Source organism: Rhineura floridana, chromosome 11 (genome assembly GCF_030035675.1).
Source record: "Rhineura floridana isolate rRhiFlo1 chromosome 11, rRhiFlo1.hap2, whole genome shotgun sequence".
Classification (NCBI taxonomy): domain Eukaryota; kingdom Metazoa; phylum Chordata; class Lepidosauria; order Squamata; family Rhineuridae; genus Rhineura; species Rhineura floridana.
The window spans coordinates 40,190,614-40,216,546 of NC_084490.1; the positions used below are offsets into that span (position 1 = coordinate 40,190,614).

At 41.3% G+C, this 25,933-nt stretch overlaps 1 protein-coding gene across 5 annotated transcripts in view; it reads left to right on the top strand.

The window, feature by feature from the left end:
- The window catches only part of LASP1 (LIM and SH3 protein 1), a 65,305-nt gene that overhangs the window by 9,868 nt on the left and 29,504 nt on the right, over positions 1 to 25,933 (top strand). The gene's annotated exons all lie outside the window — the stretch shown is intronic.

Sequence of the window (25,933 nt, forward strand, 5' to 3'; positions counted from 1 at the left end):
GATTTGCCAGTGTAAAAAGGGTTTGTGTGAAGCCTGTGAAAATGGTGACTGCCTGCAACCCTTGACCCATGTATTAGTCCACACTGTTAGTGTAAAAATGCTTCTGGCTACTAGCTCCAAATTGCAGATTATAGTTGTATATTTATTGTACTTTGAAAATCAGCCAGGAATTCTCCTGGAAAAGATTATGTCTAGCTGTGATGATGTCATCAAAATGGCCACTGCACTATATGCCTTATCTGTAAATATCTCAAGAGCTACTGAATCAAATTCAATGTGCAAACCAGCATTGGAAAGGTAAATGAATTTTCTAAACAAACATTATAATATGTACATCAAAATTACTTATACTTTTTAGTTTCATTGCATGACAATGGAATGTGTCTAGCCTTTAAAGCATACTCTTCATGATGATATGTTTGTTGAATATCTAAAGTTGGATGGGTCTTTCTGAGGCTCATTTACTGGAGTTAACTGTGTTTCCAAAAAATCAGTAACGTTCTTCAGAATGCTTCTGGAGGGTGGGTCCACTGGAAACCCAATCACCACCAAAGAAGTCACAAATGATGACCAATGTACAACATGTTTAGCAACATTGAGCATAGCACAGATGGTTAAATTCAACAGCAGAAAGAGAATAAGAAAACAATCAGTAGAGTTCTCATGTCATCTGACAAACCAATGAACCCCCTTGTCGTTGTACGTTGGAGCTATGCTGCACAAACACAATGGAGGGAAAAGAACTGATTGATAAAATGAGTCACCCCAGATAAGAGTATCATATGAAAGAGTGAAACAAGTATCAGAAAGAGTCACTAGTGCTGTGTGTGAACACTACAACCAACTAGGGGGAACTGATTGTCAACACAATATGATTTATAACGTGTTCACATGCACTGCAATTGGTAATATAGACCATAATACATCCTCCAATACATCTGTGGACTCCTTCCATGGCTCCAGCATATCCCTCATATTACACCTAGCAGAAATTCCCTGCCAGAGTGGTGTATAACACCTCCTTCAATGCTGAAATGTTCATGTGATGTTTTGTTACAAATGGTAAATTACACAACTGAAGATAAACAAATGGATAAACAAATGAGGAAGTTTAGCAGTCATGGAATAAGAGGAGAGGTCCTCTTGTGGATAAGGAATTGGTTAAGAAGCAGAAAGCAGAGAGTAGGAATAAACGGACAGTTCTCCCAATGGAGGGCTGTAGAAAGTGGAGTCCCTCAAGGATCGGTATTGGGACCTGTACTTTTCAACTTGTTCACTAATGACCTAGAATTAGGAGTGAGCAGTGAAGTGGCCAAGTATGCTGACGACACTAAATTGTTCAGGGTTGTTAAAACAAAAAGGGATTGCGAAGAGCTCCAAAAAGACCCCTCCAAACTGAGTGAATGGGCAGAAAAATGGCAAATGCAATTCAATATAAACAAGTGTAAAATTATGCATATTGGAGCAAAAAATCTGAATTTCACATATATGCTCATGGGGTCTGAACTGGCAGTGACCGACCAGGAGAGTGACCTCGGGGTTGTAGTGGACAGCGCGATGAAAATGTCGACCCAGTGTGCGGCAGCTGTGAAAAAGGCAAATTCCATGCTAGCGATAATTAGGAAAGGTAATTGAAAATAAAACAGCCGATATCATAATGCCGTTGTATAAATCTATGGTGCGGCTGCATTTGGAATACTGTGTACAGTTCTGGTCGCCACATCTCAAAAAGGATATTATAGAGTTGGAAAAGGTTCAGAAGAGGGCAACCAGGATGATCAAGGGGATGGAGCGACTCCCTTACGAGGAAAGGTTGCAGCATTTGGGGCTTTTTAGTTTAGAGAAAAGGCGGGTCAGAGGAGACATGATAGAAGTGTATAAAATTATGCATGGCACTGAGAAAGTGGATAGAGAAAAGTTCTTCTCCCTCTCTCATAATACTAGAACTCGTGGACATTCAAAGAAGCTGAATGTTGGAAGATTCAGGACAGACAAAAGGAAGTACTCCTTTACTCAGCGCATAGTCAAACTATGGAATTTTCTCCCACAAGATGCAGTAATGGCGACCGGCTTGGATGGCTTTAAAAGAAGATTAGTCAAATTCATGGAGGACAGGGCCATCAATGGCTACCAGCCATGATGACTGTGCTGTGCCACCCTAGTCAGAGGCAGCATGCTTCTGAAAACCAGTTGCCGGAAGCCTCAGGAGGGGAGAGTGTTCTTGCACTCGGGTCCTGCTTGCGGGCTTTCCGTAGGCACCGGGTTGGCCACTGTGAGAACAGGATGCTGGACTAGATGGGCCACTGGCCTGATCCAGCAGGCTCTTCTTATGTTCTTATGACTGATTAGAATACATAAGAAGCGCTGGTGAATACCATGGTGAAATCATCTCATGGGAAGCCTTCAGTTCCTGCAAAGAGAGTTCTGAAGTCCACAAAGTTCAATGCACATTCTCCATCCATGATTCACCATACCATGAACACTGTAATTACTATTCTTAAACAGATTAATCCAAGACAGACACCAATTATAAAGGCAGACCATCTGGTATATGCCATAGCTAAGTAAATTCAGTGTGTATATACCGAACCATATGGGGTAGACTATTGTTCATGCTAAGGGGCCTGCACATAGAAATGGCTGTCATTTCAGTGATTGGCACATGGTTAGAAGGTAGTGGCTGGACTGACAACTTGGTAGAACCTAGTATTACAATATCAGGAAGAGCAGACAGCATTCTGAAGTCACTGCATGTAAAAAGAAGCACATGAAATTAGCATCACAACCCTTCATATTCTTCAGGTGGAAACCTATAACAACAAAGATAATAACCGGGCAGAAATCTTCTGAGAGTAGGCTGAAATAAGGCAAAAGGAATCGTGTCAATTCAGATCCTATAAAAAAGCTATGGAGCTGGAAACTCTACCTCTAGTGTGATTTTTCGGACTTAATTGCCATGCTTCAAAATATATGCCGTTGGATGTTTTCTCTGGACCACTTGAACTGTGCAAAGTTGCTGTCCATCTTTGTACACAGCCTTCACCATCTTGTAGACCTTCACACTGATGTGTACAGTGAATTTGAAAAAGTAAACTTCACAAGTAGGAAGACTTCTCATGCATGGCTCGTGATTGAATTCACAAGCAAAACAACAAACTAGTAAAAATAGATGGCACAGCGCTGTCACTTCTCAGTAATGAAAGTGCTTTGCTGAGGTGGATGGTTGAAGGTCTGCAAATAGCACTCATGATCTCCAAATCGGAGGAAGTTGCTAACTTGGATCATGATGTTAATGTTTTTGGAAATAAACACCATAAAGATAGCAATTATTTTCCAAAATGCTTCCAGAAACATGTAGTTGATTTAGTTGAAGGTGTTTCAAGAACATGGTAACCCTTTTGAGGATAAAGAAATTGCTAACATCAACAATAATATAATAGTTATGAATGAAGCATAACACAAATCTGTTATGGACACTTAAAAGAAAGGATAACACCAGTAAACAGCATACATAAATGATTGTTTGATATTAGGGAAGATATGATTCACAATGTTATTAAATAATCTATTATTCAGCCCTCAGAAAGTTACACTGAAGTCCAAAGATAAACAAAACATAGTAGACCTCAGAAAGGGTAGCATTCTGTTCTGTAAATTGTATGTGAGGTCAAGTGAGACACGGAGAATTCACATGTAAACAACCCATATCCACAGGGCCGGCACCAAAGGGTGGCCAGGTTGGGCCCTGGCCGAGGGGCATTGGGGCCCCTTGATAGGGTGGGGGAGGAGTAGCACTCCCCTTCTGCAATCCGTGCAGGGAGGGAGCTTCCAAGCTGCCTGCCTGTTCACAGGCTCCACCTACCTGTCCTGTCTTTTGCGGATATGCGTGCAGGGCTGCCATTAACCAAGATGGCAGCTGAGGTTTCTCTAAGGGGCTAATGCCCCTGCCGCCATCTTGGTTGATGGCAGGGATGTGTGCACATGCTGGGGCAGGCTGGTGCCCAAGGGCCCCGGCATGCCTGGTGTGGGCCCTGCATATCCACCTTCCATTTCTGAATTTGGGAAACTGCGGAAGCTATCCAGTAAATCTGATATTGTTTCTTGTATTGAGCAAACATGCAATTTTAGCAGCCAAGTTTCTTTGTAGCCAGATGCATCTGCTTTTATTGTTGATGGAGCTGCTCTTGTTCATATGCTGGCACCAGGAACAAATTAAACACTTCAGCAGTACAGTGAATGTGTTGTTGAATTGTGCATACAGATGAGATTAAAAACAGTTAGCTGTGTGGGATGTGGTGTTTGACTAATATTTTAGTGAAAGCTTGAAATTGGACACACAGCATTCTAGAAGTTCAGGAGACAGAATAGCTGTGAAATATGGAGTAGACATCCCTAAGAATTTCAAGCAATTCCTGGCAGAAGATAAAAACGAAGAACTTTTTACCCTGTTAATGAAGAATTTATGATGTAAACAAATGGAAAGCAATGTTATGTACATACAGGGACACAATAATAACTTCAGGTGATGAAGACAGCATAGCCTCCATATCAAGTGATGATTTAATGTATAAATCTGACTTCATGACACTTCCAGATGTAAGCACACGCTGTCAAGTATTAGTGACCTGCAAGTGTAAGGAAAGATGCACTAGATGATGTTGTGTTAAGAGTGGGCTCTGCTGTACATTTCTGTGTGACTGTGAAGGCCATTGCTCAAGAAATGATAATTGAACTATCAGAAAATATCGCAACCATACGAAGCCCATGCAAAATAGTGCCTATCTCAGTCAGTAATTGTCATATTGAAAAATGTGATACTGCTAGGAAAAGCTACAGACTTCAATAATGATAAATATTCAATGCTTTATATTTGCATCTGTAATAGTTTGTATTTTCAAAGCAAAAGACAAAAAAAGAACGGCAATAATTACCTATATTTTACATTGTCATGCAAATAAACTAAAAATATAGTGTACAGCACAATTACTTAACGTCTATTTTCAAAAATTCAATTGCCAATGATAGTTCGCACATTAAAATGGAACAAGTAGTTCTTGAGATATTTACAGATAAATAATATAGTATAGTGGCCATTTTGATGACATCATCACAGCTAGACATTATCTTTTCTAGGAGTGTCTCCCAGTTGATTTTCAAAGTACAACAAATATACAATTATCATCTACAATTCGGAGCTAGTAGCCAGAAGTGAAATGTTTTTACACTAACAGTGTGGACTAATACAGTGGTTCCCAACCTTTACGAGTACAGGTCCCACTTTATAAGCTAAAATATTTCTTTTTTTTTTTTTTTCAATAATTTTTATTCAGATTTTCATAAAACATACAAGACAAAATCATAAAACATTCAAAGACAAAAAACAAAATCAAAAATAGTTAAACAAAAAGAAAAAAAGAAAAAAAAAAAAAACAAAAATAAAAAATAAAGAGTAAAATATTGACTTCCCATTTGTCAAAGATTAAATCAGTTATAAGTCTATAATATATAACAATCCTGTCTCTTAAGTCATATTATAAAATCACTTTCCTCCAGTAGTTATCTTACTTAATCATCAAATCTCATAAACATTACTTTATTCTTTCCACAAAAAGTCAAAGAGAGGTTTCAATTCTTTAAGAAATATATCTATCAATTTTTTTTTCCAGATAAGCATATCGATTAATCCATCTCGTTACTAATTATGATAATCTTATTGTCATAACCATAGTCAAAATAAACATTTCAATTAATCCATCACATCAGAATCTGTTAGGTTCAATAATTTCAGTAGCCATTGTTCTATTATCTCTATTAGTTCCATTTTCCATCTTCCATCTTCAGTAGTCTTGTTAAGTCCAGTAATTTCAATATCCAATCTTCCATTATCAGTATTCCATAATAATCTTGCTGTCAAAGCCATAGTCATATAGTAAGAGTCTAATGGGGATTACCTCTATCCCAAATATTTTCTTGCCATCCATTCTGAATAGGTTGCTGAAATACTGCTGTAAAATCATATCTCTGTTCTTTTTTTCAAAATACACTGGGTCATCTCTTAAAAGTTTTTCCATTGTCACATGGCTGCAGTTAATTCCATAGATTTTCTCTATATTGGGCTCCATCACATCATTCCAGTCCAGAAGATTATCCATGCCATTGATAACTTTATCTCTAGAGTCTTCATTCATTTCTTCAGAGATAACATTGAGTTCCAAACAATAGATTTTATTTCTAAAGTCCATAGACTCCAAATCTTGTTCCTGTTCCACGTTGGTTCCAATCTCCGGGATCTCCTCTCTCACAGGGACCCCTATTCCAGTCTCCAGGGTCACCTCTCTCACAGGGACCCCTGTTCCAATCTCTGGGGTCTCCTCTCTCACAGGGACCCCTTCCAGGGTCACCTCTCTCACAGGGACCCTTATATCTTTAATCTCCTGCTTCATTTTACTCAATTCAATTTTCATTATCTCAATCTCATCCATTATTTTCTGAAACATAGTTATTTCCAGATTTTCAGCCACTTTCTTAATTGCCATTTTAAAAGAAAAATATAGGAAAACCACTTCTTATTTCAGCAACAATTGGGTTAATACTCCAAACTTGGTGACATCACAGTATAAACAGAGCAGACAGCCTTATCTCTCCAATAGTTAAGTAAACAAAATGCAGTTCCCAGGATCGAAACAATTAATGGCAATCGTCAAGAAACAGATTCGTCAAAATAAAATAGACCAAAAAGAGAGTAGTCTCAAAACAGTATAATATTTTTCAAAATAAAAATCTGGAATAGAAATCCCTCTTCTGTGTGTATCTTTAGAATGCAAATCCAGGACAGCTTTTTGCAACAAAAACAGAGATAAGCTATTAATTAGTGCGTAGCAGAGAGAAGTTACGGCTCCCCAGTGAGATGTCAAAAACTGATCAATCTGGCAAATCTCTTTTAAACAGCAACAATTTAAGTCAAGTAAAAGAAAAATATAGAAAGAAGGGTGCTTGCCTGTTAGTGCGTTCTCTCTTAGAAGATAAGGTGAACGTTCGCTTTATCAGATAGAGCTTGCTGTTAAAAATCCGTCCCACCTTCGTCGGCTGGACCTCGTCCCATAAATTAATGAGATCTGGTCGTCCCAACAAAAATAGGCTTTGAGGTTAATCTCTTCGTTTCTCCCTACCCGGGAGAAGTTTAATCAGTCAAAAAAAAAAGAAAAAACTGACTGATATATCTGAATAAGCTTCTTTTGAGGCAGGAGCCCGTCTCAAAAGCAGGCACAGGCTAAGTCACCCTTCCCGGAAGTCTAAGCTAAAATATTTCTTGACCGCCTCCCCCCAGGCAGGCAGGCTGGCTGCCAGGAAGGAAGGGGGAAAGCAGCCTTTCCTTGCAGCCTTGCTTCTTTTTGCTTCACAAAAAGCCCTCTCCTCTCGTTCTGAGTAAGGGTGTTGTCAGCAGTGGCAGTGCGAGTCGGTGATAGTATTCCCCTCTTCTTCCTGGTATCTCCACACTCAGCCTCTTTTGGCATCTGCCATGTATTTTATAGGCAGATGCCTGCCCTCGGTGCACCTGAAAGGTGCTCTGGCGCTTCAGCCTTTCAGTCTTTCCCTCTCGTTTGGAGCAAGGGGGAGGTGTCATCTGCAGTGGCAGTGGGAAGCAGACAATGTCCAGGGAGTGAAGAATTTAAAAAATAAAATAAAAAAATTCACTAATAGGCAAAAAACCTTGCAGTTTCAGAACGTACCAATAGCCCACAGATATTTCTATCAAACTTTAAAAAGCAGGGAAATTGAGCAGCTATAGTGAACGCACCACGGGAGCCCAAAACATGCCAGTTTGAATACTTGAATCATGCAGGCCAATAATTATAATGTGAAAAAAGTTAATAGATTTTACACTTCCAGATAGTGCTAATATACCTAGTTTTTAAAAAGAAGCTATGTAGGATCAGCTTGCTCGCATGTGTTTCATCACGTGTTTTTTCTTGTTGAGTTCATCATCATCATTATTATTATTGCAACTTGCTGATGGAGTTTGAGCTTTTTAAGCTTTGCACAGACTCTGTCCATCTCCCTGCCTCACAATAGTCATGGTGGAAGTGGTGGTGGCAGTATCAGCAGCTGATGGGCGGCGTCTCCTGGAGGACAGAAAGGCGTCCCTTGCTGCAGACCAGGATATGCCCCCCCATGCCTTGATGTCTGCCTGCTCGCCCACCCACCTGCCTGACTGCCCGCATTGTGTGGTGGCTCTGCAGCACCAAACAATTGAATGATGAGACTGACCTATGATTACGGGTGGAAAAAGGATTGTACCTGTTTGTTCATGTGGAATTAAACTAAAGAATGGAGCCTCTGCAGTTTCTAAAACTGCATGCGCAGCACCAGGGGAGTAGGAGACCTGACCTCTTCTCTGAGATATTATACTGCCCTACAAATTTGTCAAAATGCAAACACAATTTGGGTTGGTCTTTTACAGTCCAATCCACTTGCTGTGTAGCTTGGAAGAATTTGGTAACATGTGCCTCTGAGCATATGGTGAGTGGTGGCAACACCTGCCATCTCCAAAGAGAGAATTATTTTTTTGTATGTTTGTTGGTGTTCTTACTTTGCTTCTACTAATGTTTCTACAGAGAATCTAAACTAGAAAATGTTATTTCCCTCATTATTCATCCTAGAAATTTGTGTCACATTTATTTTTATTAATTTCAAAACCTTTTTATTGGTCAGTGTCATATGATGGTGAAGACAGCCTTTTGTGTTTCAAATTGGAGGTTATGTTTTCGGGTCCATTAACAGTTGAATCTGAAACTGCAGTTTGATGTAGAATCAGACTGATTACAATATGTTGCTACTTCAGCAATGACTCTTAGCTGTTGGAAAAAAGAGGATGCATGTTTTCAGCCTGCTATGTTTAAACCACTTTATTTTAAGGCAAGGTGGGCATGGTCAATTAAAAACATAGAGCACACCTAGAATTTCGCTAGAATATATTTCACCTCCCATTGTTTTATCTTCTGCAAACTGAGACACTCCTGAGGTCCACTGGAGACTATTCTGCAGAAGTCAGTGCTATTATTCCACAATTATGTTTCAAGCTTTTTTAGTGTAAGTTTTGCAAAGTGTTGCTGTACTTCACATATTCACAGAAATAGAAACGAAAGAAAATGATTTCCTATAGGAAACTTCACTAAAATTGCAAAATACATCAGACATATTTAAAGTGACCCTCTGAACTATATCTGTCTTAATAATGTTGCTTCCTCCCTGCTAAAACAAGATCAGCACTGCACATGTCTTCTATTATTTGGGCTGATTGCAGGTGTTGCCACCACTCACCATATGCTCAGAGGCACATGTTACCAAATTCTTCCAACCTACACAGCAAGTGGATGGGACTGTGAAAGACCAACCCAAATTGTGTTTGCATTTTGACAAATTTGTAGGGTAGTACAGTATCTCAGAGAGGAGGTCAGGTCTCCTGCTCCCCTGGTGCATTCACTATAGCTGCCCAATTTCCCTGCTTTTTAAAGTTTGATAGAAATATCTGTGGGCTATAGGTATGTTCTTAAACCGCAAGGTTTTTTGCCTATTAGTAAATTTCTCTGCTTTTTAATCCGGGTAAGAAATGGGATCCTGTGCAAGTTTGCTGAGAATGGATTGATCATTTGCATGCTTATTGAGTTCAGTGGGATTTACTCCCCTGCAATCATGCTTAGGTTAGGTGAAACTGACCACAGGGGATGGGGAGGGGATGGGAGGGAAGGAGGAGGAGGGAGGGGAGGAAACGCAGATGGGAGGACTGGGATGGGAGCAGGCAGGACGGGGAGGGGAGGAGGAGGACAGGTTTGATCATTTGCTTGTTTATTGAATTCAGTGCGATTTACTCCTGTGCAATCATGCTTAGGATAGGTAAAACTGACCGGGAGGGGGAGGGCTGGAGTGGGCAGGGGAGGAGGAAGAAGGAAGAGGGGAGGAGGAGGAGGAGGGGAAAAGCAGGTCTGATCATTTGCATGCTTATTGAGTTCAATGGGATTTACTCCTATGCAATCATGGTTAGGGTAGGAAAAACTGACCATGGGGGAAGAGGAGGGGAAGGGGGAAGGGGAGGAGCGTATTGGAAGGGGGCAAAGGAAGGGGGAGGGGAGGGCAGGTTTGATCATTTGCATGCTTATAGAGTTCAGTGATATTTACTTCCGTGCAATCGTGCTTAAGATAGGTAAAACTGACCATGGGGAGGAGGAAGGGGAGGGGGAAGGGGAAGGAGGGTATTGGAAGGGGAGGGGGAGGGAGGGGCAAAGGAAGGGGGAGGGAAGGGGAAGAGGGAAGGGATAGGAGGGAGGAGAAGGGAGTGTGGGTTTGATCGTTTGCATACTTTTTGAGTTCAATGGGATTTAATTCTGTACAATCATATTTGAAAATGGAAATGGACTGCCTTCAAGTCGATCCCGACTTATGTTGACCCTATGAATAGGGTTTTCATGGTAAACGATATTCAGAGGTGGTTTTACCATTGCCTTCCTCTGAGGCTGAGAGGCAGTGACTGGTCCAAGTCAGTGAGCTTCATGGCTGTGTGGGGATTCGAACCCTGGTTTCCCAGGTCATAGTCCAACACTGACCTGGGGAGGGGCAGGGAGGGGGAGGAGATTGGGTGGGTGGGCACTGGGCAGAAGGGAAGCCCCTTTCCTTTCCAAAAGGAAAACATTGTGAACAGTATCATTGCTTTTCAGCGTTTCCCCCACATTTTTATTCTACAGCAGGCACATGCAGCCTCCTACCAAATTTAAACCAAAGCTGTCCCTGACCACATCCACACCAGACCTTTATTTTACTTTGGACAGTCATGGCTTCTCTCAAAGAATCCTGGGAAGTGTAGTTAGTGAAGGGTGCTGAGAGTTGCTAGGAGACACCCAGTTCCCCTCACAGACCTTCAATCAGAGCAGCTGACTGTTAAACCAGTCTGGCCACTGGAGCTCTCTCAGTGGAACAGGGGTCTCCTCTCAGCACCCTTCACAAACTACACTTCCCAGGATTCTCTGAGGGAAGCCATGACTGTCTCAAATGAAATCTAAGTCTGGTGTGGGTGAGGCCCCCAGATTAGGCCAGCCCAGCAGCTGTGAGTCTGACTTTTAGAACTCTGACAGTTGGTTCTTACTGAGCATGCCCCTCGTTATCATAGGGTGCCAGCCAACACTTCTTAATTTAATTAAAAATCAGTCAGGCATTTTTTAAACTTTTAAACTGCAGAAGATGAAGGTCAGAGTATGGGGCAAGGTCAGTATTAGGATTACAGGTACTCTGTGAACATGGCTGATTTTTAATTAATTTCAACAGATTATGAGAACTCTGCGAGAAGAAAGTCCAAAAGGTCTCTGGGTTTTTCCCCTCTCTTTTTAGACTTTGAACTCTCTGTTCTCTCTGACTGTTTTGTGTAGCACCATGAAAATTGAGAGTATTGTTAAGCAAGCATTTCTGCGTTTAGGACTATACATTTTGTAAGGTTTTGTTTTGAAGTGAGCTTATGGGAAGCAGCAGAATGGCATCGGGGGTATTTTCAATTTAACATTGCGGAATGTGAATAATCACCACTGGCTATAGTATACAGCCACTCTTGTGGCTGTATAATAATTCATTTCTTTACTGTTCGTGGCCCCCTCTGGATTACTTTGTGGCCTCCCTGGGGGTTATGGCCCCCCGGTTGGGAACCACTGGACTAATACATGGGTCAAGGGTTGCAGGCAGTCACAATTTTCACAGGCTTTACACAAACCTTTGTTTACATTGACAAATCACTGTGGCTGGTCACATGTTCCATTTGTTTCTGTAATCTATCTACCACTTCTTAATAATGTTCTCATCTTGTTTTCATCTTTGGACCATGGAAGATTTTCAAAATACAATATACAGGCATACCCTGCTTAACGTTGCTTCACTTAACGTTGCCTCGCTATAACGTACATGCTCCATACGTCCCCATACCCCGCTTAACGTTCCCGCGCTTTGCAATAACGTACATTTTATTGGCATGATGCCGCTGCCATCTAGTTGGTGATTGCGTGCAGTACAAGTGAAGACAATTGCTTCACTTAAAGTATACTCTCCGGTCCCATTGCGAACGTTAAAGTGGGGTATGCCTGTACATGCAGCTATAATCTGCAATTTGGAGCTAGTAGCTGGAAGTGAAATGCTTTTACGCTATTTACTGCTGGCAGTCCCAAAAGCTGGAAAAATTATGTTAGCCTTGAACGTCTGTAAGACTGACTCAGTAGTAACAAAAAGAATGATGCTGTTCTACCAGTAGCTCATGGTACATTTAGACAGCTCTAAATGCTGGACTAGAGGCTCTTGTTCCAGTGGTTTTGCTTATGTTTTCCACTACCCCTTTATCTGGAGATATGGAATACTTCACTTCACACTGGTCTCTATTGTCCTGGGGAAGACAGCATCTGTCTTGGTCAATTTCTGTGCTCCTGGTTGTTGCTGCTGCGAATAGGCAAAGGGCAGCTAAATACAATGCTAAGTTATCAGCTAAGGTTGACTAGTAGCCAAGATGATGGCAGGTGACCACTGTCTCTAATGTGTGCTCCTTTGAGTTCATCGCCTCTTACCCCTCCTCCCCAAGCCTCAGTTTTCTATTCAGCCTGCCACGCACATGAAGATAGTTTAGATCACTGTACAGGCTCTGTCCTCCTACTTACCAAGATAAGAACTTCGGCAGTGCTGAATGAGAAGATGAGTAATTGGATAGAGTAATAGAGTACAGGGCATTCTTCACATGAAAAGGAATTCAGGAAGTTGTATATGGGATAGAACTGCAAGAGAGACTTCAAGGGCACCCAGAATCCACATCCAGAGGAAGGATATTATAGAAGGTGGGGTGCTACTAGGTCTTTCTGGGCTTAGTCTTACATGTGCCACATTCAGCATGTGTCAAGCTGGCATGAAATGTTTATCCTCATGAATCTTGTATTTTGCTTTAAAAACAAAAACCTTCACAGCTAAGGTTCAAACTATGTGATTGAAAATATTTTAAATAAAACCCTTCTAATTAGGCCTGCAATATTTGATTAAAAATGGTTTGAATTATGAATGCCCCCAATTAATCAGGCAGAAGGTAATACTCATAGTGACAAAAACTATAGGGCATAAATGCCACCTTAGAGATCATCCTTTTTCTTTCTTACAACCCGGAATGCCTCTTCTAAGATGGTGGCTACTGTGACATGTACATACACTATTTTTCCCACTGTTTTTATTAATATGCTTATTACTTCTGATTTAGGTAAACCCCATACCACTAACCTGGCTGGGATTTCTTTGATGAGGCAACAGCCTAATTTTAATCTTCATGAATGTGAGGACATGGTTGAAAATATACAGATACTGTGTATAAAATGCTCTAGAGTTGAAGAGATGGAATTGCCCTTCCTTTAATCTGAGTTCATGTTTCCTCATAACCTACCTCCTCTTCAGAAACTTTATTTCTTGCCAAAAGTGCAGAATTCTGCAAAGCCTAAAACACTATATTAATATAAAGTGAAAACTGTTTGGTATAATATTCTTGGGGTGAGGGGATTCCAACTATGATCAGTGCTAGCAAAGTCTTGTACAAGGCCCTCCTTTCTAAACATCCTCCATAAAAACTGGAATTGCATAATGAATGTCCTATCATTTTCTGTGGCGTGGGGAGGAAAAAAGGCCACGTTTATGCTGGCAGGAGCAAGCTTGCTTTTTCAAGCATGTCTAATACAAGCTTTCTTCTGTCCATGCTCTGGCTTCCTGCCAGGCTGTAAGCTTATTTCTCAGTCAAAGCAGTAGGAAGAAGGCTGGGCTTCCTCTCGGCTGCCTTGATGCCATACGGCAATCTGAACATAACCTTTCAGTGGTGCCTTTACTGTGTGATTGTGCCCTCTGAGGCTTTCCTGCATCAGTGAGGTGGGTTGAATGGGGCATGTTTGCTCTGATCTCAAAGGTTTTCTTCAAGCCTCTTCTGTCAATAATGTATTTGAAAATGAGCTAGGCTGAATGATATACACCTATGGCCCCAAATTTACAGAGCTAGTGTAAAGTAAAGGTGTCCCCACACTTGTAGTGCGAGTCGTTTCCGACTCTTAGGGCGACATCTTGCGACGTTTACTAGGCAGACCATATATATGGGGTGGGATTGCCAGTTCCATCCCCGGCCTTTCTTTACCCCCCAGCATATGCCGGGTACTCGTTTTACCGACCATGGATGGATGGAAGGCTGAGTGGACCTCGACCCCTTTTACCGGAGATTCGACTTCCTCCTTTCGTTGGAATCGAACTCTGGCCGTGAGCAGAGGTTCGGCTGCGTTACTACCGCTTACCACTCTGCATAGTGATAAAGATGGAGATACGAATTGGGAAGCCCTTGATTTGAATGTTACCACTTTAATGAATTAATTAGGTGGTCTTAGACAAGCCAGTATTCCTCTGCCCCCTATCTGTAATACAGGCATAATTCTGATCTATGTTACTGGGTTAATGTAAGGATCACAACAAAAAGCTGAAATATACTGATAAAAAGGATTTTGACTCTGGCTGCCGGCAATGGAATTTTACTCTAGTGGGAAAATATGAATACTACGTAAGTATCTCACCCTCTCCTGATTGAGCTCAGGGTGGTATACATGGACATGGGCTAACCACCCCCTTATTTTCACAACAACTCTTTAAGATAAGTTAAGCTGCATGTGTGTAACTGGCTGAAGGTCACCCAGTTAACTTCGTGGCTGAGTGGGATGATGTGAACTCTGAACTCGCTGGACAACCGATGTACCTCACTGGCTCACAAATCTGCCATACCTTGGATTGTTTCATTTGAGATATTGTATAGTACTCTCTCCTTCAGTCCAGGGATTCTTAATGTATGAAAAATACCCATCCTGCCATTTTCAGATGTATTTCTAGGTGCCAGTTTCCCCACCAATCTGATTCAAGTGTGTGAAGGGGGAAGCCGTCACAAGCCAACATTTCATGTAATTTGTCCTATTATACTGGAGTGCTGTCCTCTTTGGGCATGATGCTTACTTTGTTACATGTCTTATGTCTGTTAAGACATAAAAATGCCATGTGCTCAGACCTTTTTAATAATTAGGATTTCTGTGACTTCGTGTATATCACACTACAGCTTTCGAGCTATTTGGAAGGTTAGATTTGTTAGTGTAGAACAAACACACAGACATGAGGCCACATTTGAAATTTATCAGCGTATGCAGCTGCCTGTTTAGGTATATGCAGGCTTTAGCCAGTGGCCGGGTTCACATGTCACACTAAGCCAGATCATGATTTAACATGAATGTGCACACTTGTGGAGCGTAGAGAGTGGCCACTTGATTCCTTTTCTTTCATTTTGCTGCTATACCACACTGAGCTAAGTCATAATTTAGCTTAGTGTGTTGACTAAATCCAGACTCATGGTTTTGCTTTCCTGGGCAAACTACAAGCTGTAAACTACAGGACAAACCTTGGTTACAGTTCATCTGGAGAGAGCTAAATCAGGAGTCCAGGTTCAAACAACTAAGCCAAACTACAGCTTAACTCAATGCAGTGCAGCACCAAAATAAGCGGGGAGAAGCAAATCGGTCGCAATCTCCTCTTTGGAAGTTTGTGCCAGAGTGTTCAGGTTCTGCATCTGGAACAGGCAATCATCCTTCCACACTAAGGGAATGAGTGCTGATATTGAAAGGAATTTCTTGAGTGGGGTTAATTGGAGAGACCGTCTCTCTTGTACACACCCCACTGAGCAGGCCCCTTTATATCTTGAAATGCTGCTGGCAGGAAGTTAGTGGCCTAGTTGCACAGTTATTTCCTCTTCCCTGCCTTGGAGGAAAATACAATGTTCTTTTTTGTAGAACAGCTGCTTTAAAACAGTTTTGTTTTTATTATTTGTTGGGACTTATATTGAAGGAATAGTGCTATTGGGTGACTACATTTCAATGTTTCTTTCAGTAGTTCTGGGGTTGAGCTATTTAACACCTGTTGCTAGTGTCTGTACTTTAGGAAACTGATACGGTCCCTGTAGTGGGATCCATTTATTATAGTTGCTGAGGACAAGAATGAATGACTATATCACCTCTTTGGTTTCTTGTGCTGCTGTTCTGGTGGGTCAACACACTGTCCATGTACTGTCCCTTCACTCCTAAATTCTGTGCAGATGTCTCCACGTCCTTCCCTCTGTTCTGTAGTAACGAGTTGGAGAGCACAAATTGCACACAAAAGGTCAAATGTGGTACTCTGTGTGATCAGCACTTTTTAGGCCTGTGGTCTCTTTGGGGGCATATTCAAAGCTTTTTTTTTTTTTTTTTTTTTACAATCCTTGACTGTCTAGTGCTGTATCTCTGGTCTGAATGCTACTGCTTTTTAATTTGCGTACTTGTTGCTCCTTAAAATGGCAGTATACCAGGGAGACCTTACTATAGTCATGTTGCTGGAGTGCTGCTGTTTCTTAATCCTTGCTCAAAAATACTTGAAGCTATCTAAAAATGCTATTCCTTGATGAATGAAGAACTATTATTTAATTTGGCCTTGTCATTTTGGAGAAACCAACCCAGAAGTGACCTTCTCTTGAGTCTTCCACCAGCTTTGCTGAGATGACAGGCTCCTCCCACCCTCCTTGTTCTTCGCATGGCAAGGTACATCAGGCTTCAATAGAGAAGGGATGCAGAGCCACTCCAACAGTAAAGCTGAGATACCAGCAGCTTTTGGCTGTCTTCTGAAACTATTCCACCCTAAGAAGTTATTAGAAGAACTTGTCCCCAGCTACTTGTACCTGAGTTTGCTTATTTCTTCCTCCCTCCCAGTCCATTTTCTTTTCATGTCATGTGCTTTTAGTTTGTAAGCCTGAGGACAGGGATTATCTGTAGTGAACTGTGAGCCACTCTAGGAGCCTTTTTGATTGAAGAGTGAGATAAAATTCTTTAAATAAATTACCACCCTGGGCTCCTACTGAGAGAAAAGGTGGGATATAATAAATAAATAAATAAATAAATAAAAACTTGCCTTCCTCTTTGAAGGATATTTGAGAGTGTCATCCCATCTCGAACCTTTCCTTTTAGGTGATTGGATGAGTGATTGCAATCCATATATCACCAACTTTCCTGCCATTGATTTTGAGCCTGGATATGTCACAGAGACTGCTTGTATGAGTTACATTTATTTCCACTAGGGATCAACATAGGAATTGTTCTGTAGCAGCTGGTGACTGAAGGATACTCTCATTTCTGACTTGGGGAGCATAGCAATGATGAGGCCCAAATTGTGGCAGTTGTATGGAACTTGCAGGATGTTAACACTGTTCAAGTCTGTCTCCTGTATTGTATGTGGGTCCTTCCAGAAAACTACAGTGATCTAATATGCACAACTAGTTCAGAGTGATTTGCTAAGTTCTGTTTGAAATCTCTCCATTCATGAGCCTTTGCTCCAAGTTAGTCTGGCCCAATTATGAGGAACTTTCCTGGCAGGCCATTGGTCTGGTTTTTGAAATATTTCCTAGCTGATTTTAATAAGTCTGCAATAGACAGTGGCTAAGTTCCTCTTCTCTGCTCAAAGGAGTCACAAGAGGATTCTTCTCTCTTAACTGCTATTTCTTTTATGATGTACTTTTATATTTCTGTATCTTAACTATTCTGATGTTTTTTATTGACTATTTTATTTGAATGGGTCTATGGCCGTATATTAATAAACTAACTAGCTCCAAGCTTGTCTGCGTCGCATTACTTATATCCTGCTGTTTTTGAGTCTTAAAAGCTTGATCTTTTTCTCAGGAATTGCTGTTGCCTAGTAGCAGGCTTGATACAAATGTCACGTTTTGTAGTTCATGGGGCTAATGACTTCCTTTCAGTAGAGTAGGAAGACTGACTAGATTTTAAATAGCTCCCTCTTACCTGTTATGTCTGCTTCCATGCAGTTCTAAAAAAACTTGTCATATTTTTCAGTTTTGTCCTCTATATCCATTCCCTTTTCAATATAAATCTTCCAGTGACCAGTGCCATAGCTACATCCCCAAAGTGTAGGATCAAGTATTTAGCTGGCAATCAACACACCTCCCATGTGTACTTGGTTTTGTTTTCTTGTGCTTTGGAGCCTGCCTTTAAGAGTTCAGGACAGGTACTGGTAGGTAGTACACTATTATGTGTTCTAAAAGACTGACCACAAGCACTTGCAGTGAAGATAAAGTGGGAAATTGAGAACTTAACTTTGGACTGTGAAAAGACTTCTTAGTAATGAGGGATGAAATGCATCACTTTTTTAGAAAATGAAACGTTCTTGTAGATTTTGCATTGTTTTTAGACACCCCTCCCAACTGAACACATTTTTCCAAACTTCAAATTCTCTCTCAGATTAATTTTCTACATCAGTGAGTGCCTCCTCAGTGTTCTAAGATGTGTGCAAGCCGTTTGTGACCCATATAATTCTGGGATTTTTCTCTTGACTGGCTTTAGGGACATCATAATCATGTGCCAATTTCATCTTATCTTATGTAAAGGTAAAATGTAGGTATATCTTCATAACTTGCCTATATAATAGAAAAAGAGCAGCTACAGATTCTCTCTCCACCTATCCCCTTGTTATGAAGTGGGAAGAGGTGGAATCTGCAGAGACTGAAGGCGGGCATTTGTAAAGTGAGGAGATTGAGATTTGGGAATGGCATAAATATGGAAATGGAGATCATGTTCGTTCAAGTGTGTGATAGAACTAAAAGGTAGAAGCCATTAAGATGGTTTATGTGAGCAAAGGCCACTCAACTGGTTAATTAAAACCTTTAAAATAACTACTGTATATTTACCCTGTCTGAGTTCTTGTGCAGATGAGATTTTCTTACGCCTTGTTCTAAGCATTTGTATTTATACTGGCAAACCAAGAGTGACATGGCCTCTCTTATTCATATTAGGAGGGAGGATCCTAACTTTTCCTTCTCTGCATTTGGACTCCTTTTTGCCTCTTGCTTTGTAATTATGGTAGCAATGTACATTTTCCACAGATCAGATTTGAATAGCTGGTTCTGCCAAAATAACTTGCTGCTATTCACTTGGGCCTCTTATTGAAAGTGGTTGTTTTTTTTTTCCTCAAATGCGCACAGACTTCTGGTCCTGATTCTAAAATTTCATTGCTAATGCCAGTGCTTGACTATTCAAATGCATACTTTCTTTGAGAAGCCAAAATCTGTGTGGAAATGCTGGACTTAGTAAGCAATTGTAATCTCTCTAGATATTAGATCAACCACTGACAGTGCTCGTACTATAAAGATCCACTTCCCCAGTGACAGTTTGCTGTTAAATCCCTTAAGCTGCCACTCAGATTCAAGTAATGATTCCAAACAGCCCTGCAATATGTGAACATTTGAGCATTCAGGATAGTTTCTTGTGTTCCTTTGAACATTATGAGCTAGTGTCTTTATCAGATCCCTCTCCTTTTCATTTCCTCCAGTAGTCTGAGACTTAAGTATGATGTGTACAGGAAGCAATTAAATGTTGGTAAAAACCATGTGTGTTTGATGCAGAAGTAATTAAGATAGTAGATAATTAAGTTCAAACATGTACTGTTGTAATTTCTAATTCTTATCAGCCCAGTCTGTGATTCTGAGATGAATTTCTGCTGTACTGCATTGCAAATACTCTAAAAAGGGGTCAGAAAAGGGCAAGCAAAATGACTAAGGGGATGGAGCAACTCCCCCATCTTCTGCAGTTTAAACATTTTAAAAAATGCCTGGCTGATATTTAATTAATTTAAGAAATTTTGGCTTGAACTCAATGATAATGTCGGGCATGCTCAATAAGAATCAACTGTCAGTGTTCTAAAAGCCAGACTCACAGCTGCTGGGCTTGCTTAATCGGGGCCACACCCACACCAGTCTTTGATTTCACGTGAGACAGTCATGGCTTCCCCCAGAGAATCCTGGGAAGTGTAGTTTGTGAAAGGTGCTGAGAGGAGACTCTTATTCCCCTGACAGAGCTCCAGTGGCCAGAGTAGTTTAACAGTCAGCTGCTCTGATTAAATCTCGTGTGAGTGGAACGGGGCATCTCCTAGCAACTCTCAGCACCCTTCACTAACTACGCTTCCCAGGATTCTTTGGGAGAAGCCATAATTGCCTAAAGTGAAATAACAGTCTGCTGTGGATGTGGCCAGGGACAGCTTTGGTTTAAATTTGGGTGGGAGGCTATATGTGCCTGCTGTAGAATAAAAAGGTGGGGGAAACCCTGAAAAAGAATGATACTGTTCACAATGTTTTCCTTTTGGAAAGGAAAGGCACTTCTCCTCTGTCCAGTGCCCACCCATCCAATCTCCTCCCCTTCCTGTCCTCCTCCTTCCCCCTCCCCTCCCCCTTCCCCCTCCCCTCCCCCTGGTCAGTTTCACCTATCCTAAACATGATTGCAGAGGAATAAATCCCACTGAACTCAAAAAGCATGCAAATGATCAAACCTGCCCTCCCGTCCTCCTCCCTCTTGCCTCTTCCCTCTCCCTTCCTTCACCCCTCCCATCCCCTTCCAATCCACTCCTTCTCCCTCCTCCAACTCCTTTCCCTCTGTCTTCCCCCATGGTTACTTTTACCTATCCTATGACATGGGAGACCAGGGTTCAAATCCCCACACAGCCATGAAGCTCACTGGGTGACCTTGGGCCAGTCACTGCCTCTCAGCCTCAGAGGAAGGCAATGGTAAACCACCTCTGAATACCACTTACCATGGAAACCATATTCATAGGGTCTCAATCAACTTGAAGGCAATCCATTTCATGTTCAAGCATGATTGCAAGGGAGTAAATCCCACTGAACTCAATAAGTATGCAAATGATCAAACCTGCCCTCCTTGTTCCTCCCATCACCTCCCCTTTGCCCCTTCCAGTCCCCTCCTTCCTCCTCTCACTCCTTCAGCTCCCCTCTCCCCCTTCTTCCTTCCCTCTACTCTCCCCTCCCCATCCTCCTCCCCCGTGGTCAGTTTTACCTATCTTAGCCATGATTGCACAGGAGTAAATCCCACTGAACTCAATAAGCATGCAAATGATCAGACCTACCTTTCTCCTCCTTCCCTTCTCCTCTCCCTTCCTCCCCTCTTATTCCTCCCCTCTCCTCCCCTCTTTCTTCTTCCTCTTCCCCTGCCCACTCCAGGCTTCCCTCTCCATGGTCATTTTTACCTATCCTAAGCATGATTGCACAGAAGTAAATCCCACTGAACTCAATGAACATGCAAATGATTAAACCTACCCTCCTTCCCTCCCCATCCCCCTCCTTCCCTCCCCATCCCCCTCCTTCCCTCCCCATCCCCCTCCTTCCCTCCCCATCCCCTGTGGTCAGTTTCACCTATCCTAAGCATGATTGCAGGGGAGTAAATCCCACTAAACTCAATAAGCATGCAAACGATCAATCCATTCTCAGCAGAGTTGCACAGGATCCCATTTCTTATCTCCTGGACTATAAAGCAGGGAAATTCACTAATAGGCAAAAAACCTTGCAGTTTAAGAATGTACCTATAGCCAACAGATATTTCTGTCACTTTAAAAAGCAGGGAAATTGGGCAGCTATAGTGAATGCACCAGGGGAGCAGGAGACCTGACCTCCTCTCTGAGATACTGTACTACCCTACAAATTTGTCAAAATGCAAACACAATTTGGGTTGGTCTTTCACAGTCCCATCCACTTGCTGTGTAGCTAGCAAGAATTTGGTAACATGTGCCTCTGAGCATATGGTGAGTGGTGGCAACACCTGCAATCAGCCCAAATAAAAGAAACAAGTCATGTGCTGTGCTGATCTTGTTTTAGCAGGGAGGAAACAACTATATAAAATAGTTGATATCGTTCAGGTAGTCACTTTAAATATGTTTGATTTACTTTGCAATTTTAGTGAAGTTTTCTATAGTAAATCATTCTCTTTTGCTTCTGTTTCTGTGAATATGTGAACTATAGCAACACTTTGCAACACTAAAAAAGGCTCCAAAAACCAGTTGTGGAATAATGGCACTGACTGTTCTGCAGAATAGTCTACAGTGGACCTCAGGAGTATCTGAGTTTGCACAAGATCAAACAGTGGGAGATGAAATATATTCTAGCAAAATTCTAGGTGTGCTCTATGTTTTTAATTGACCATGCCCACTTTTCCTTGTGGAGTAGTTTCAGCATAGCAGGCTGAAAACATGCATATTATGTAGGCCAAGTTTGTTTTTTCCAACAGATAGAGTCATTGCTTAAGTAGCAACATATTTTAACCCGTCTGATTTTACATCAAACTGCAGTTTCAGATTCAACTGTTAATGTGCCCATGATAGAAATAGAGCATAACCTCCAGTTTGAAACAAAAAGGCTATCTTCACCATCATATGACATTGACCAATAAAAAGGCTTTGAAATTAATAAAAATAAATTTCACATAGATTTCTAGGATAAATAAAGAAATATAATTTTCTAGGTTAGATTCTCCGTAGAAACAGTAGTAACAGAAAAGCAGCAAAGTAAGAACACCAACAAAGATACAAAAATGTAATTCTCCATCTTTGGAGATGGCAGGTGTTGCCACCATTCACCGTATGCTCAGAGGCACATGTTACCAAATTCTTGCAAGCTACACAGCAAGTGGATTGGACTGTGAAAGACCAACCCAAATTGTGTTTGCATTTTGACAAATTTGTAGGGCAGTACAATATCTCAGAGATGAGGTCAGGTCTCCCGCTCCCCTGATGTATTCACTATAGCTGCTCAATTTCCCTGCTTTTTGAAGTCTGATAGAAATATCTGTTGGCTATAGGTACATCCTTAAAACACAAGATTTTTTGGCTATTAGTGAATGTTGTTTCTGATTCATATTACAGATTGAGGCTCTGAGGAAGAGTGGCTTGCTACAAGGCAAAACTGAAGACCTAAAACCTAAATCTTCAAGATCTAATGCTCTTATGTAGGCTCTAGTTAGCTATCTACTTCTTCTGTGACCATACTGCGTGTGTACACAGAATATCTAGCTGCTCTAAACTGGTTAACCTGAATTGGGATTAAGGGAAACCCTTTGAGTTTAAATGTTTTGGCAAACATAGGAGCTGCAAGATTCTTGTTAAAGACTTGTCATGCTTACAGGCAGCGGGGAGGGGGGTGTCCTTCATGTTGGCAGGCTGCTTTCTGTTTCACCAGTACTCATAATAATAATGAGTTGCCAAACAGACCTTAAATTAAGACAGATGTCCCACTTTTTCTTTTGAAAAGGGAGATTTCTGCTCCTCTCTCCTTTTCCCCCTCCAGGATATGGCCTCTTCAGAGATCTTTTGAATGGCTCTTAGTAGCCACAGTTCCATTTCTTTTCTCTCTTTCATCCTTTCCTTTTTAATATTTGGAGCACTGACCTAACAATCTTAGCTGGGTGGTCCTTTCTGCTTCTGTGTCTTGGTCATTCGGCATAATCTGCTGCTGATGTCATAAAATTGCATACAAGAAGGCTGTTCCCTTCTCCTTCTCAGAGGTAATGGTATGGCCATGAAGTTTTGCATACTTTGTATCCTACTACAGGATGAGGGGAAATACTGCTGATACTAAGCAGGTTGTTGCTTGCTTCTTGCTTTTCTTTTCAGAGAGCACACTTAAACACACACTCATGCTTGCTGGTTTTTTTGAGTAGTCAACTCTATTTTTAACCCTGGATTTCCTGCCTTTTTGCTAAATTGTGCTCACAGGTTATTTTTCCTCCTTCTTGCTATGACTCATCATTGTGTAGCATCAGTGGATTATTTTGTGGGGTGAAAAAATTAGAATAGATACAAGAACAAACAGCGATTTGTAATCTGTTCTCACAACAATACTTTGAGGGAGGTCACTGAAATGAAATGAACTGCCTTCAAGTCGATTCTGACTTATGGCGACCCTGTTAATAGGGTTTTCATGGTAAGCGGTATTCAGAGGGCGTTTACCATTGCCTCCCTCTGAGGCTGAGAGGTAGTGACTGTCCCAAAGTCACCCAGTGAGCTTCATGGCTGTGTGGGGATTTGAACCCTGTTCTCCCAGGTCATAGTTCAACACCTTAGCCACTACACCACACTGGCTCTTTTTACAATTATGGGAAATTGTGTCTGTGCCCTTGCAGGGATGGAATTCAAAGGAAATTCTCCCAGATTTAACTCTAGTGCTATTCTGTTGGGACTGATTTTAGGCGTATTAGGCATATGATTCCAACGTGAGCTTTGAAATCAGAAAGAGCGCAGGGATTTCCCACTCCTTGAGTCTTTCACTGCTCCTGAGATCATCCAGAATGTCAAAGTGGATGTTGTCATCCAGTGAGTGGAAGTTAATTCTCAGGAGAATGTAGTGAATCTTCACATGCCAAGAAAGCAATACAGACCGTTCTTGTGAGGGGGATGGGAGAAGCAAGTACTCAGACATTTCACCAGTGTGGCCCAAGAACAGATGAGGTTGCCAAGCTCTGAAACGAAAGAGCTATTAGAGCCAAACAGCTCTGTGTATACTGCATTTAAAAACGCCTCTGAATTTTGCACCAAAAGATGCAAAAGAATTATGAATGTTTATAGATACTTATTCTACTTCTGCTACCTATAGAGAAGGGAACTGAAGTTTCTTCTCCCTAGTACATGGAGTCTTGTTCATGCAATCATAAGGTCACCAATTGCTGGCCTAATTTTTCATGTTTACTCACAAGGGCTAGAAATTTGGTTTTTTAAAAAGTTAACACTTAGGGATTCTGCACCAGATGACATTGCATTTCTGTAGGCATAATCTTCTAAATGATTTTGATTGGCTACAATGCCCTCTAGGTAGGAGAACTTTTGTTTTTGTACAATGACGGCACTAAAACTGCCCAGTTATGTAGAACAAGTAACTTCCATTATTATCTACAAATTATTGTAGTTGCAAGATCTCTCTGTTCATAGTTTGTAGTTGTGTATGCATATTTTAGGAGGATGTGTGAGGCAGTAAGTATGCAGAAACATAAACACTGTATGCCCACATGTAGAATTATTCTAGTTTCTGATTTTTTTAGCAGATTGATGCTGACTTGTGCACTCATGACCAGCTCTTCTGTATGACAACTAGGTTCTTCACGGTGCAGTGGCACAAATGTCTGCCCCACTGTTAGTACAAAGGGAAATCTTATGAAAGTTACATTTCTAATCGGAAATATCTTAACAAAGTAACACAATTGGTGCATTTTACTGTATAGGTGTTTTTAAGGATTCAACATGGTCACCTCTGTTTCTAGATTAAGCTTGGAACGTATCCCTTATTGGCCAAGCACCCTAGATATCTGTGAGACAGGTTCCCTGTCGAGCTGTGTGATTTGTTGGCTCTTCTAGAGGAAGGGGCAGGTGACAGTTTTATCCTCATGGAAGCAAAATTAATGATACTAGGCAAGTCTCATGAAAATCTTCAGTGGTTTTGCACATACAACCCCCTCCACCCCAAAACATTGCAAGCTGCACTTTCCATAGAAGTAGTCTCTTACTTTCACAATCCAAATCAGGCAATTTAACATTGCTTTGGTCTGGAAATTTTGAATTCTTGGGTCAGTGCTGAGGTTAGCTGATGAACAGTGAGGGAAAAGCATTAAAGCCTGTGGTTGACAAATTTTTGACTATCCTGATTTGTCTTTCAATTGCCCCCACCTGCTTTTATATTTGCTTCTTAAGGTAGGCAGTGGATAATTGTGTCTAAATTTGGATACATTTAAGTGAGATAATCTGCAAAAGAGTAAACGGTTGTGTTTTTATTTTATTTTTGAGAGGTCATAGGCCTCAAATATTGGGGGGGCGTGAGTGTGAAACTTGCCAGCTAGGAGTGTAGTACAGTAGGGCCTCACTCACACAGCGGGTTACGTTTCGGACCCCCGCTGTAAAGCGAAAACCGCTGTAAAGCGGATCCCATTAACTTACATTGACCAAAATGGCGTCCGGCAGCAAAAAACACCTGTAAAAGTGGAACAAGCGCTGTAAAGCGGGGCCTTTC